Source organism: Trachypithecus francoisi, unplaced genomic scaffold (genome assembly GCF_009764315.1).
Source record: "Trachypithecus francoisi isolate TF-2019V2 unplaced genomic scaffold, Tfra_2.0 Lachesis_group1, whole genome shotgun sequence".
NCBI classification, from domain to species: domain Eukaryota; kingdom Metazoa; phylum Chordata; class Mammalia; order Primates; family Cercopithecidae; genus Trachypithecus; species Trachypithecus francoisi.
This window is the reverse complement of record NW_022681454.1, coordinates 73,686,070-73,692,568: the sequence shown is the minus strand read 5'-3', so window position 1 is coordinate 73,692,568 and position 6,499 is coordinate 73,686,070. Positions and strand designations below refer to the sequence as shown.

Sequence of the window (6,499 nt, the reverse complement as noted above, 5' to 3'; positions counted from 1 at the left end):
TGAAGTTAATCTAAAACTGCTGAGTAAGGGAATTGGATTCATTTTCTGGAGGGGTAATAGTGGGTTTTGATTTGTTTTAGTTTGTTTGAAGTCCTTGGAAAGAAATATTTTTAGTAAGCAGAAAATTTGTGCCACTAAGACAGAACTTCAGCCTACTTGTTTTGGAGTCCAGAATGCATAAATAACAATTTTTAAAAAATTAGCTAACTTTTTGTAAACATGTATGCTATTATAAATACTCCAGATAGTCTTTTATTCTGATCTCCAAGGGTGGAAATTCTAGTATCTATAGTTTGTATGTTGCTCCTGATGATGAAGTTGAAATCAGTTGAGATCAATTTCTGCAGGAAGTACAAAAAAGGAGATGACTAGATTTTGGTCAAGTGGGAACAAGATTACATATGTTATAATGAAGTATATTGGTTTTATGTGCCAGTTATTGAGGTAGACTAAATATGAAGACAATAGACAAACAGTGCTCAAATTCCTAAAATAGATTTTCCCTGAGTATAGCATGCAATAAATTGCTTTTCTTTAATAATGTAAGGAAAAGAATATCAAGTTAAGCTACCCAAAATAAAATATAAAATTCCATGGAACCAATACATTTCCAGATATTTTTAGTTTTAGCAAGCACATTTCTATTTAAATTTGAGGTAACGCAACGTATCACAACAAGTATAAGGAAGGAGAACATCAGAGAATCTCTGGAAATATTTTGATTTCTTCTATTTGAAATATACACAAAATTTTCAGAGGTGTGGTAAAAGTGAGTGCATTAGTTTGCAAATGCCTATCCATGTTCTTGTTATAGATTTTCTATTGTCTTAGTAGATCTTAAATCCTAAATGTTATAGATTATAAGAATCAGCTCTCTATATCTTTAAAATCTAGTAAGTTAGTGTGAGTCTAAAGGAATATGATAAATACAATAATTTTTATGGTCTCTTTAATGTTCCATTTTCCACTTACCTCTTTAACGTTTCCAAAATCAACACTGTGTCCTTTAATGTCTTATAAAGCCTTATTTGTTAACAGGCGATTCCTGAAAAGGTAGCACAGAAATAAAATATCAGAGTAAAGGGATTGTTGGCACTGACAGTAATAAAATGAGAAGCCTGATGGTCAATAAAGCTCTATAATATTTTATTTATTTTTATTACAAAATAGGACTGTAAATCCACAGCGATGTTGAAATGCCAAATGAAGAAGTACCAGAAGGTTGTATTCAGAAATTTATCTAGAGCCTAAACCTCAAACTTGAAGAAGTAGTAATCTTTCCCCACAGAAATATGAAGCTTGCATGGAAGCACTGTTAGGTAGGAAGTGATGTTTCTCCTATAGACTAACCTGTGTACCATGCTCTTGGTTACACCAACAGCACATCATTTCTTCTCTCAAAGTCTTGTAGTCTATGGGACGACCCTGTAGTGGACCATCCTGGTGACTCAGGTAAGATTAATTAATACTCTGAGTTTCATGTGCTTAGTCAGAAATGCTTTAGTTCACAGGATCATATATAACTATACCCTGTGCTGGAAAAAAAGGCTCAATTTTGACAGTTTCCTTCTGAGAACTCCAGAGAGACCAAGCAGATGCCAGCACTGTGCTTCCTGTACAGCCTGCACAACCATGAGCCAATTAAATGTCTTTTCTTCAAAATATTGCCCAGCCTCAGGTACTTCTTTTCAGCAATGTGAAAACAGATTGATATAAACATTTTTTTTTTTTTTTTTTTTTTTTTTAGAGCACTGTGGTTTCTATTTTGCAGCTTGTATGAATAAATAAAAGATTATTTGGGTCCATATATATAGTGGACTTAATCAGATGCAACTCTTGTCTCCAAATGTTTAACTGAACAAGAGGTGGTAACGATAGAAATTAAACTGGATTAGAGTCATATATGTATATAGATATTAAATAGGTTTAAAATCTTGTTTTGTGTCCTTGTAAAATAGCCAAGAAGGAAGTTGATGATAATGGAACTGAATACTGGACAGATTATCACTACAGTGATTTAGGTTCAAACCAATAAAAGGACCTAGTTTTTATGGTAGCAGGTGGAATCTTGGTCACAATAACAGGAGTGACATCCATATGTTACTGTCGGTCTAAGATATTATACCTATAAATATCATTAATTTTTGACTAGGTCCGAGTCATCTAAACATCAAGATATATGCATACACCACTAGACTTTTCTAAATTACTTTTTGAAAAGATGTAGCCAACACTAGCTATGGCTAATGATAACCTCAGTGTTAGAGATCCAGGCAAATCACAAAATCAATAAAAGGAGCAAGACCATAAAGAGATACGAATAGGCCAGCACAGCGGTACATGCCTGCAATCCCAGAACTTTGGAAGACCAAGACGTGAGGATCACTTGAAGTCAGGAGTCTGAAACCAGCCTGGCCAACCTGGTGAAACCTCGTCTCTACTAAAAATGTAAACATTAGCTGGATGTGGTGGTGTGTGTCTGTAATCTCAGCTACTTGGGAGGCTGAGGGAGGAGAATCCTTTGAACCCGGAAGCAGAGGTTGCAGTGAGCTGAGATCATGCCACTGCTCTCCAGCCTGGGCAACAAAGCGAGACTCCAACTAAAAAAAAAAAAAAAAAAAAAAAAAAAAAAAGAAGAGACATGAATCATGAATACTTTGGTCTTAACCCCCACAGGGTTTATGCTCCCCACAAAGACGTTTTGCTCCAGAGAGTGCCCTTGTAAACTTGTGCTAAGCATACCAATCTTTAGGATGGTAGCAGAGCTTTTAGTAGAACTAAGAAGTCAAAGCAAGTTTTATCAGCAATAGCTTATGCCAAACACAAAGTTCTTGGCCTACTGATTTGCAAATTTATCTATATTTGATAAATTATCATTTCACTATACTTGTAATCTATAATTAAAATTGTCATATGTTTTCTCTTCCTGGACTTTGTTTGGATATAGTAATCTATGTCTCCTCTCAAATTTTCTTTCAATTATACACACAGGCAATTTGTAAGCACATGAAAATAATTCAGTAATTGACAATTCATAAACAGGACTCCAAGTTATATCTCTCATTCTGGATGCTATTTTCTCTTAAGTGGAATGGAATTTAAATCACTCATGAAAAAGTTATATGTGTTTGATACATCTGCTTCTTCAATCTCCTTTTAATTAGTAATCACATTTAGATCATTAATGCAGAGATTATCCCTTTTGCGAATTTATCATATACATATATCTAAATGTTCATATATGTATTCATTATATAAATAATAAAATAGAACATCATATTATCATAGATAATAACAGAGATATTATCACATAAATATCGATTTATGTGACAGCCCTGATTTGGCTGCTGTTTAGCCTGGTGGTTATCATGAAAAAATTAGTTAACCTCATCAAAGCATCAATTGTTTAATATCTAAAATTAACATAATTATGCTCAATTTTTAAGACTGTTATAGAAAGTAAACACAATTAAAACTTACATAATTTCTAGTTTGGTCTCTGCTATAATCTGAATGTTCCTATTTACCTCTAATTCTTATGTTAAAATTTTAACCCTCAAGTTGATGTTATTAGGAGGTGGGACCTCTAGGTGGCAATTAAATCTTTAGGGTAGAGTTCACACGTGTGGGATTAGTGAACTTATAAAAGAGGTCCTAGGAAAACCCCTAGTCTCTCTCACCATGTGAGGTTATAGATAGAAGACAAGCTCTCATCTTAAACAAAACGTTGCCTTTGTCTTGAACTTCCCAGCCTACCGAACAATTTCTGTTTTTGTTTTTTTTGTTGTTGTTGTTGTTTGTTTGTTTGTTTTTTGTGATGGAGTTTCACTCTTATTGCCCAGGCTGGAGTGTAATGGCACGATTTTGTCTCACTGCAACCTCCACCTCCCGGGTTAAAGTGATTCTTCTGCCTTAGTCTCCCAATTAGCTGGGATTACCGGCATGCAAAACCACACTTGGCTAATTTTGTATTTTTTCTAGAGACGTGGTTTCACCGTGTTGGTCAAGCTGGTTTTGAACTCCTGACCTCAGGCTATCTACCCGCCTTGGCCTCCCAAGGTGCTGGAATTACAGGCATGAGCCACCACACCTGGCCAATTTCTGTTTTTGTAAGGTACCCAGTTTATGTTTTTTGTTTACAGAAGCCCAAATTGAATAAGGCAATGTGTGATCAGGATAATCAGTAAAATGAATTCAGTAAACTTTGTATTTCTTATATGCGTATGTATGTTATTTACATATCAAAACTGAGATAGTAAACCGGGCTTCTGACTTAAGCATCACCCTTCTTTAGGATTAAGCAAGGTAAGGATTTGCATCCTGTACTTGATTATTTACTGGTACTCCATAGTTGAGTTTCATCACTCGGTATCTGATTAATTTTTGTCCTTTGGAATTATAAATAGACAAATGTGTATATCAATTTCATTTGTGATAATGTCATGTGGGGAAAATAATCATGGGGTCATATATGGTAAATCCTGTTTAATCAGTGTAATCTCAATACTATGAAGAAGATTTTCATTTGGATTTATACTAAATATCTGAGTATTCATCTTAAAATATATATTCACATTATATATAACAATTTGAAAAGCCTCCTCACTTTCTTTATATATTCAACTTCTGTAATTAGTTGATATGTACACATAAATGCCTATATACATAGGAAATTGTGTATAGATAAACATTAAATGTGAAAATTCTTGATTTTATAACCAAACCAATATAGAAATTTCAATTTTTTTAAAAAAGGGAAATATATTGTAAAATTATTATTAAACAGTATACTATTTATATATGTCTAAAATAAAAATATCAGTTTATAAGATTATTTAATTTTTAACTATGAATATCAAGAAAGAATAGCAAATATAATTTAGTATAACTATTTTTCTATAGTTGTGTGGTATGTCAGCATTCATGACTTCAATATAATTCAGAAACAATTCTTCAAGTTATGTATTTCCATGTAGCTATAGCTATTTCATGGAAAATTCTATGTATGAACTGTACAATTTATAACAATGTTTAGTTTCCACTCATTCATAATTTTAAAATCTCTAATACTGAAACAGGAAAAACTCCCTTATCCCCCTCACAGATCACGTGATGGGGGTGTGGCTTGCTCCTTTGGTGCCCTGCTGCTCAAACCTCTAGGGTGATCATGCAGATGGGCAGGCTGTGGGCTCTGACCCCATGGCAGTGTCTAGGGGTGATGTTTACAGCTGAAATCGCAGTGGGCATGTGTTACAGGGTGCTCTTTTAGTTTAGCTGTCCATGGGCAGCTTGTGTTAGTCAGCTCAATCAGATGTCCTGCCTTATCACAAGAACAGAGGACTTTCTGTATCCCAGGGTTTCTTGCCTTGGTGTACCAGAAGAATCGGATCACACGTGGGCTTGGAGAATGAGTGCAAGGTTTTGTTGAGTGGAAGTAGCTCTTAATAGATGGGGGAGTCAAAAGGGAGATGGAGTGAAAAAGTGGTTTTCCCCTCTGAAATTGGGTTGTTCAGTGGCCAGGCTCTCCTCTGACCACCCTGACCTAACTCCACATCGTTCTGCCGGTTGATGACCTGCTGGTGTCTGCTAGTGCCTGTTGGTGTGCTCTTACGCCAGTGCATTCTTCTCAACATCCAGTTGCTTATGTCTTCTTCCACCAACACGCTCCTCTTGACATCCAGCCGCTTGTGTGCATGCCCACTAGTGTCTTGTGGCAGGCCAGCATGGTCTTGAGAATTGCAGCAATTGGGTACAAAAACAGAAAGATCTGTCCTCACGTAGGTCCATGGGTAGAGGCCTGGGGGTGGAGTCCTAGCCAGGGACCACACCCTTCCCTTCCCAGTACTTCCCTGATCCCTCCTGTATTATATGCCCCTTCTGAATAGGTACATCTAACTGCCATTAGAATATGGCAGTTAATACTGGACAATGGCCAATCTTAACTGGTTCCCGCATGCAGAGAGTGTTGTGTAGGGGAAAACAGCAGTCAAATTCTTCCCAGGGGTCTATCTAAAGGTTCCCAGCAAAGGGGAGTCATTGTTCAAGGCTCCAGTTGCCTGACCATTTGGAGTTTGATGGCTTCTAGGCATGAGAGAAAAGAAAAAAGTTTTATAAAGTTGAGTATGCACAGGTTAAACACGTGTATTATATAAGGAAAGAATTTTGTACCAAAAATTACAACGATAAGAAGTGACATATACTAACAACAATATTGTACCCCAAGCTGTTTCACCCTGGTGAAAGAAATTAAATCTTGTATAGGAGCCGATACACTTTTAGAAGGGAGATAACTATTCTTGACATATCTTTAGCAGTTAACAGGCATACCCTGGGAATTCTGGGGTTTGTAGGCTTGCCTGGTGGCCATTAAAACTTTTGTCTCTTTCTTAAGTCTCCATTTCTCTATTGTAAAAGACCAAGGTGACCAGTTTCAGGAGGACCTCTAATGTACTATCTAGTCCCGAGGCCCATTTCTGCAAGTTTCTTCTAATATTAGGGG

The 6,499-nt window shown here is 36.1% G+C and overlaps 1 long non-coding RNA gene across 1 annotated transcript; it reads right to left on the bottom strand.

Annotated features, from left to right (window-relative positions):
- Nucleotides 1-239: 239 nt before the first annotated feature.
- LOC117086386 lies at nucleotides 240-6,109 on the bottom strand. Its single transcript, XR_004438315.1, has 3 exons — nucleotides 5,612-6,109; nucleotides 973-1,045; nucleotides 240-341 (listed from the first exon to the last, which is right to left on the bottom strand). It is a non-coding gene; the product is annotated as an uncharacterized LOC117086386 (long non-coding RNA).
- Nucleotides 6,110-6,499: the final 390 nt, after the last annotated feature.